This window comes from Rhineura floridana, chromosome 3 (genome assembly GCF_030035675.1).
Source record: "Rhineura floridana isolate rRhiFlo1 chromosome 3, rRhiFlo1.hap2, whole genome shotgun sequence".
NCBI lineage: Eukaryota > Metazoa > Chordata > Lepidosauria > Squamata > Rhineuridae > Rhineura > Rhineura floridana.
The window spans coordinates 215,825,823-215,834,793 of NC_084482.1; positions in this window are offsets into that span (position 1 = coordinate 215,825,823).

Consider the following 8,971-nt stretch of genomic DNA (forward strand, 5'->3'; position numbering starts at 1 on the left):
AGGGGCAACTTACCCGAAGAGAAAATCTGATTTAGATGATTATTTGATTGATATATGTCTGGGACTACTTTTTCTTGGACTACTTTCTTTAGATGAATCTGCTGTTCGTGTATGTTACTAATTGTTCGGCGCTGTGAACCAAATTTGTTTTGCATTCTTGGATGTGCGGGAGATAAGAACTGTGCTGGCCAGATGTCAACAGGCCTGGAATATTAACTCCCTTATTGCTGGAAAAAGAAGCAAATTATTCTTTGCTTGGGAATTGTGGCTATATTGGAAATTTGAAGGGTTTTTTTTCGGCTTTAAGAATGACAATCAAAGAAGTGGCAGAGACACTGGATGTACCCCTGGAAGGGTTTTCCCCTCTGGATATGTTTCAGAAGATAATGGATGAGATTAAGATAACGAAACAAGAACTGGGACAGAGTAGACAAGAGATGGCAACTGAATTTGGTAAAGTGAAACAGGAGTTGAAAGAAATAAAGGATTATATGAGAAAAGAAGCAGATGGACAAGCAATAGAATATGAAAAAGAAATTAAAGGGAAGGAGCAAATTCTGGAGATTGGATCAGATATATCAAATGTGGAATTGGAAAAAGATTTGGACTTTATGGCAAAAATTGAAGGGAGGATGCAAGTCCTGGAGATTGGAACAGATATATCAAGTGTGGAACTGGAAAAATATTTGGAGTTTGTGGATCCTGGAGATAAAGATTACTGTTTGGAATTCGGCGTTGTCCCTGGAGAAATTGATGAAGATATCAGAGATAAAGCTATCAATGTTTCGATGGAATTTCTGGACTGGAATGATTTGATGGAACTTGAAATAGAGAAAATTTATAGAATTAATTCCAGATATGTGACAATGGAAAAACTCTCAAGAGATGTGCTAGTGCATTTCGTAAAAAAGAGGAATAGAGATATGACTTTACAACAATATTTCAGCAACACATTCAGAATTGATGGCAAGGAAATATTTGTGATGAAGGAAATTCCCATCAGACTCTTACTATATGACTATGATAGCAAGATTATTATGGGTGCAAGGATGGAAGTTGGAAGATGGAATTAATACTGATAATGGAAAAATGGCTATTGAAATTACTGGTCCTAGTAGACTTGATGAGATGGATTAATTGACATGTTTATTTGAAGAAAAATCGAGGGATATATTTCTCAAGGAGTGGAAACCTCTCTTTGACTTTTTGTGGAAAGAATAAAGTGATGTTAATGAGATTTGATGATTAATTAAGATAACTACTGGAGGAAAGTGATTTTGTAATATATTAAGAGACAGGTTTGTCATATATCATAGACCTATAACTGATCTGCGACAAATTGGAAGTCAACATTTTATTTTATTGTTTAATTTGTTTCTTTTTTGTTTTGTTTTGTTTGAAAATTTGAATAAAATTAATGATAAAAAAAAAAGATGTTGACCTTTTCTTGCAGTGGCAGCTAATGGTCATTGGACCTGGTTGGACTCCTGAGCAGCCAGTGAGGTCACTAAGGGGTGGCCAAGTTGTTATGGTTTTCTCCCAAACCTTTTGCAAATTTACTGTGGACAATCATTACACTTGCACAAACACTTAGCATCTAATGAACCTGAAAAGTATCTTGTTTAGGTTCAGGTGGAGTCCCTGCTGTCACTATTGCCTCTCTGCTAGGAGAAAGGTTATGTAGCCTCCGCCTGCTTTCGTTCTCTCCCCATCCACCTCCTCTGGAAAGAAACAGTGAACCTTTAAACATTGCGGTTTTTGTGACAGTGTTTTAAATTAAAATGTTTTATAGTATTTTCCTGTCACAACAACCCTGTATAGTAGATCAGACTTCAATTTTAGCTAAACAAGAAAAAGAACAGTACCAGCACCTGACATAAGCTTTCTTGGGCTGTACGGTCCACTTCATCAGATGCATCATTCTTGGTAATCCATGCAATTGTATGTAGTAACGTGTTTGCTGCGCTCGAAAGAGAATTTAAGTTGCACATGTAAGGTGCAATGTGAAGTGGAATCAAAATTTAATACACCTGCATTGTAAAGCCAGCATAAAATCACTAGTAAAATTCTACATACAGTAATACATCAACGCACAGACAAGATGAAATACTGGAACTATTGTTTTCTTCCTTCCGTAAGCCGTGGCTAATGAGCTAACCCTTTGATTGAAAGTGTACCAGAGTAATACAGCAACGACAATACCATAGAATAGCTATTCCCAAACGGTGCTCTGTGGACCACCAGTGCTTTGCGAGTTTCTTCCTGATGACCCATAGTGTGCTATGGTCCACCATCATCTAAGCCTGGGCTTTGTGCGACAGACAAGGTAGAATGGGTCATTTTTGAGTGTTACACACACACACTGCAATTTTTGTGAAATGAGCTAGCCAGCTGCTCCAAGTCCCCGCCTTCCAGTGAGGTCAGAGCTGTGGGTTTGGGCCCCAGGAACTCTTTGGAGGCCCACATGCCTTCCCGCCAGACTGCTGCCTGCAGGTGGAAGCCAGGTTGGATTGCCCCTCTTCAGGAAAGCCAGCGGTGGAGGCAGTGGCAGCTTCCTACCCTCCCCCTTTCTCTGCTTCTCGGTGATGCCATGAGATGGCAGGTCAGTTGGGATCTTTTCTCTGTCTTCATGCCTCCCTCCTTTCCCTCACATGGCTGGGTGTGTGTGTGGAGAGGGGGTAGAGGAATCAGCTAAAAAAAAGGAGCAGGGTGAGATGGAGAGCCCTAAATGGTATTGGTTGAGGGTAGGGTTGCCAGGTTCTTGGCCTGAGACTGATCCTGTATCTTTAGAAGAGAAAGTCAACCAAGTGCAAGTGTTCTTGCAACTCAGAGTGCCTCTCCCTCTATGAACCTGCTCGGACTTTAAGATCCTCCAGCGAGACCCTACTCATTACCCCTTCCTTCCTGCAAGTTCATCTTGCAGAGACACAGAATAGGGCTTTTTTGGTGGCCGCCCCTAGACTGTGGAATTCTCTCCCTACTGAGGTCCGGTTGGCTTCCTCATTATCGAATTTTCGTGCACAGGTGAAGACCGTTCTATTTAGACGGGCTTTTGACCAATGTAGTTAGTTTTAACCTTTGTTTATTTAATTTCATTTTAAATTGTTTAAACTGAATATCATGTTTATTAATTATTTCTGTTTTAATGTAAGCCGCCCTGAGTTCCTTGGAAAAAGGGCAGGGTATAAATATTTTAAATAAATAAATAATAAACTCTGTAATGGGAAAAACCACAAGGTGGAATTCTCCCTTCTGCCTCCACAACTTTTAAAGATACAGAAGACCTCTTGCTTGCCAGGCCCGGCCTCCAGGAGGTCTTCTGTATCTTTAAAAGTTGTACAGGAGGAAGGTAGAATTCCACCTTGTGGTTTTTCCCATTACAGAGTTGCGAGAACACCTGAAGTTGGCTGAGTTTCTCTTCTCCTAAAGATTCAGGATCAGTCTCGGGCCAGGGACCTGACAACCCTAGTTGAGGGAGAGAGGGGGAATTATAGTGTATATGGGGCAGTCTCCTCCCGACCTACCGAGAGGGGATGCTGGCTTACACTACAGGGTCCCCAGGGATGAGTCTCCACAGATACTTCTCGTTTGCTGTCTTTCTTTCCCACTCCCCCACTCCAAATCAGTGCTCCTGGAACTTCCCCATCACTGCCCAAGCCTATTCATGTTTACTCAGAAGTAAGTCCCACTGTGTTCAATTAGACTTACTCTTGGGTAATATAGGATTTGCGGCCTCGGTCTTCAGGAGGGGCAGATCACCTCCTGCATTTCTGTTTGTGCTGTACTCATTTATGTCAGCTTTTAGCTTTCCCCCAAGGTTCTCCCCCTCCCCAATTTATTCTTTCAACAACCCTATGAGGTGGGTTAGACTGAGAGGTAGAGAGGCTTGAGGTCCCCCAGTGAGCTTCATGGCCAAGTGAGGATTTGAACCATTGTCTCCCAAGGCTTAGCTCACTTCATGTCCTTCCAACTTATTCCACTCTCTTGAAAAGATGACACAGAAGTGAACAAGCCAGCAGGGTGGGGTGGAGGAGATACTCTTTCCCCCTCGAGTTGGAAGGTCATTCGGCCCCTTGTTTACAGTACTCTGCAGCATCTTTAAGGCAAACCAGTTCAGGCTGCAGTCCTGTACACGCTAAGGCCGCAGTCCTGGGCACATCTACCATTGATCTTGGTGGCGCTTACTCCTGAGCAAATGTGCATGGGATCATCTGCATGATGAGGTTTGGGGAGGAAAAAAGTGGCAAAACTGTTATTATGGTTGGGAGGGAAAGGGCAGAAAAATTAAGTGGTCTGCCACGACCCTCAACAGTTTTCAAGTAGTCCATGGGAAAAAAAGAGTTAGGAATCTCTGGCCTAGAGTTTCATCTCTCATCACTGCTGTTTGCCTCAGTTCCTCAGACTCCCCTCCTGCAAAAGTTAGTTCAGACACAGGGATCTGCCCTGTATCTTCCATGGTGAACACAGGTGCAAAAAATTCATCTGCAATCTCCTTACCCTCCTTTAGCACACCTTTCACTTCCTTGTCATCCCAAGGGTTTAAGAGACCCCCTAGCCAGTCTCCTGGTACTAATATATTTTTTCAAAATTGTTTTTAGCAATGTGCTGCTCAAATTCTTTTTTAGCCTCCCTTATTGTTTGCTGGCATTTATTTTGCCAAAGTTTGTCTTTTTGTTCTCCTCATTCGGACAAGATTTCCATTTTTTGAAGAAAGCCTTCTTGCCTCTAATAGCTTCTTTGACTCTACTCGTCAACCACGCTGGCATCCTCTTGGCCTTTGTGGTACCTTACCTGATCTGCGGTACCTATATACATTCCCACTGAGCATCTAATATTGTAGCTTTAAACATCTCCCAAGCATTTTGGAGAGATTTGACTCTCTCGACTTTGCCTTCCAACTTCATTTTTACCACTTCTGTCATTTTAAGGAAGTTTCTTCATTTGATGTCAAATGTGGACATGCTTCCTTCCCAGTTCTCACCTTTCTGCCCATCAGAGAATTCATACTGGAGAGGCATCATGTAAATTGGTTGTCTTCAATGCTAGTCTCAGAGTAGACCCACTGAAATTAGTGTGTTTAAATTAGTCATGTTCATTCATTTTAATGGGTCTACTTTGAAGTAGGACTAGCATGGGCTATAACCTATTGTTTTGAGTGTGGAAAGGAAGGACGTCAAACAAAAAGTGAGTGGCTGAAAACTAAGCTCCACCAATTTCTTTAAAGCATCCACTTAAATCAGGGTTTCCCAGAGTCATCAATATGGACCCCCCTGGGGTCAATGGGACTGCGCAGGGGGTGAATAAAGCCCTAGGGGTCTAGAAGAGCCTTGGGGTAGAAAGGAAGTTTATGAGGTTATAGTGCTGGGGGGGGAGATTAGGAACTTTTGAGTCTCCAAAATAAAGGGTACGGGCATGTATAGAGTGCACCTCCATTGCCAGTGAGGAACCTCCATATTTAATATGATTCCACAGTACAGCAGTATTCTCAGACAATGATGCTTTATTTGTAGAAAATTGTATACAGGTGCAGTTTTACTTTTTAAATATTTTGTAATCTAGACAGATTTTGTAATTTAGACAGTGTCTAAAGAATAATTTGAATGTCCCTCTTTCCTTCCCTCAAAGATATAAAACTTTGGAAAACTTGAAGGACCTTTTAAGGCTTCTGAGCTAGGCACCAAGGCTCCAGCACACACTCTTTCTCTCTCTCTCCTCCGAGCAGCAAAACCTTGCTGCCTATGCAAGCCTCCCACCAGCACCACAATTTCCGCTTGTGCAACGGGACTTTCCTCCCCTCTCCCCCTGCGCATGCCACACACCCTTCCCCAATCTCCTCTGGAGGGTTGGGGCAACCACAGAGAAAAGAGGGGGGGCAGTACCACTGCACAAGCAGAAATCCTTGCACTGATAGACACTTGTCTAGTGTTACATTGGATCCAAGCCCTACAGCTCAGTATTCATCATCTCCTGAAAAGGCCATCAGGTCCATCCCTCTCATCAGAGAAGATAACAAGAATGGTGTTTCTCATTATTTTCACTTGTTTTACTTTTTTCTTTTTACATTTCATGGTTCCTAGTAATGCTGATAGATGATTAATAAAAGTTGATTACATATATTGATACGTCTTGACTTTATTTCATTTACATACCCAAGAATTTGTGTTGTGGTGGATGTCAACTTTGTAAGCTCAGTAAGGGGTTGATGAAGTCAAATGTTTGGGAGGCCTTGGTTTAAGCTGTAACAGCTGGTATAGCACAGTGGGGAGGAGAGCCTGGCTGGGAGTCCAGAGTCTGTGACTTCAAATCCCCGCTCCTGTCTCCTGAGTGTCAAGGGCCAGTTAAAGATCACCCCCACAGGGAGTGGCTCAGGGGTTACGTGCCCTGCCACTTGGGCAGCCGTGGGCAAGCTGCAGAGTCCCAAGGACCCAGTTGCCCCCCAGCTGGCAGTTGCGGACAAGGAAGGGGCTGGCTTGTGCAGCTGTGGCAAGCTGAGCAGGCCCTAGCCAGCTGGGGAGAACTAGCCTCAGAGGGAGGCAATGGTAAAACCTCCCTGAATACTGCTTACCATGAAAACCCTATTCATATGGTCGCCATAAGTCGGGATCGACTTGAAGGCAGTCCATTTCCATTTGGTTTAAGCTGTAATTAAAGTGTCTGTAGGCTAGGGGCTAAATCCTGTGAAATGTAGAGCTCAGGATTCTAGGGGGGGTAAGCCTGTAAAAATCTGGTTTTCAGCTGTACCTGGGCAGGGGAGTCATGTAGCGCCTCAGTAAACCAGAAACCTAGATTAAATCCCAGTTTTGGAGAGGGGGTAAAGAGCAGCAGCAACCAGCCGCTGATATTTATTTTATTTTATTATTAAACTTACAGCCTGCCCTTCCTCCCAAAGGAGCCAAGGGCATTAAGTGATGAAACAAGAAAGACATCTAAATATTCTAATTCCAATACAGGCATAGATTGGGGAAGACTTTACTTAAAATGCTGGTTGAGAGGAAGGTCTTTGGTAGGTGCCAAAAAGGCAATAAAGATGGTGTCTGTGTAATATTTTGTCGGGGGGAATTCCAAAGTGTCAGTGCCACATCACTAAAGGCCCGTTTCCTATGTTGTGTGGAACGGGCCTCCTGATAAGATGGTATCTGCAGAAGGTCCTCACCTGCAGAGCTCAGTGATCGACTGGGTATATAAGGGGTAATACGGTCTTTCAGGTATCCTGGTCCCAAGCTGTATAGGGCTTTGTATGCCAAAACCAGAACTTGGCCCAGCAGCTAATGAGCAGCCAATGCAATTCTTTCACCAGTGGGGTAACATGTTAGCGATACCCTGCCCCAGTGAGCAGTCGCATCGCTGCATTCTGCACCAGATGCAGCTTCTGGACCAGCCTCAAGGGCAGCCCCACATAGAGCACATTACAATAATCCAGCCTGGAGGTTATCAGTGCATGGATAACAGTGGTCAGGCTATTCTGGTCCAGAAAAGGCCGCAGTTGTCTTTCCAGCCAAAGCTGGTAAAAGGCACTCCCTAGCCACTGAGGTCACCTGGGCTCCTAATGTCAGGCATGAAAGAGAATTACCTTCTCTCAGGGGGAATAAGACTCCATCCCAAGCAGACAAATGACTATCCAGGAACCACCCACAGGGCCTCCAGCATACCAGGATTCAGACTCAAGTTTATTAGCCATTCTATGCTATTTAACATCTATGTGAAACAGCTGGGAGCTGTCATCCAGGGATTTGGAGCATGGCACCATCAGCTGATGAAATGCAGCACTGTTTCCATTCCATTGCAATCAGGACAGGCTGTGAAGTTGTTGGACAGGTATCTAGGACAGTGATGGACTGGATGAGGGCCAATAGATGAGGCTGAATCCTGGTAAGACAGAAGTGCTGTGGGTAGGTGGTTCCGTGTTTAGGATTTAGGTACATGAATTGTTCTGGGAGGGGCTGCACTCCCCCTGAAGGAACAGGGTTGCAGTCTAGGAGTACTCCTGGATTCCAACATCACTGGAGTCCCAAGTGGGTTCTCTGGCTGTGTGCACCTATGCCCAGCATAGAATGATTCATGAGCTTTGGATAGTGTGGCCTGTTGTCCAAGCTCCAGTTGACCTTCCGCCTGGACTACTGTAATGCACTGTACGTGGGGCTGCCCTTGGAGATGGTCTGGAGGCTGCAGCTAGCGTAGAACATGGCTGCTAGGCTGTAAAGTAGAACAGCCTGATGGGACTATGTGTCACTGGCCCTGAAAGTGCAGCACTAGCTACCGTGCCACATTCAAGGCATGTAAAGCCCCAGATGGCTTGGGGCCCAATACCTAAAAGAGGGCCTTCCTCAGCATCAACCATCTTGGACCCTAAAATTGGCAGGTGTGCCTTGTTGATGTGCCACCAGTGGGGGCTTCCTGATTGGCTTTGACTCATGACAGGGCCTTTTCTGAGGTCGTTTCCCACTGTGAAATGCCCTCCCTAGAGATGGCTGAAAGACAATTTGATGGCTGAAAGACAATGTTCCTGGCAACCCTGAGATCACTGTTTAGGATAAAGTTTTTTTAAAAAATATATATATATTAAATTTTTTACCACTGATGTGTTTGCTCTCTTGCGACTTCAGGAAGGATATATATCAAATAAATAATAATGAATAAATAAAAATAAAACACCCTGGCAAATTTAAAAAGCTATTACAAAAAGTAGAACGTGCAAGGATGGTTCAGTTGTGAATTTAGTCTGCAGAACCTCTTCGTGATAGAGGAGCAAGGATCGCACCTTCCCTGCACACCGCACCCAGGGAAGCCTGTCCCAGCAGGCAGCCACCCAATGGATTTGCCAGGGGCCTACATGTAAAGTCCACGGTTGGTGGGCCTGAATATTCTGGTGGTGTCCCAGATCCTTGTTCTTTGAGCTTTAGACATGGCTTTTTTCATGATTCCACACCTGCCCCTCCAGTTCAAAATCAGCCACAGGCAGGCTGGAGGCAGA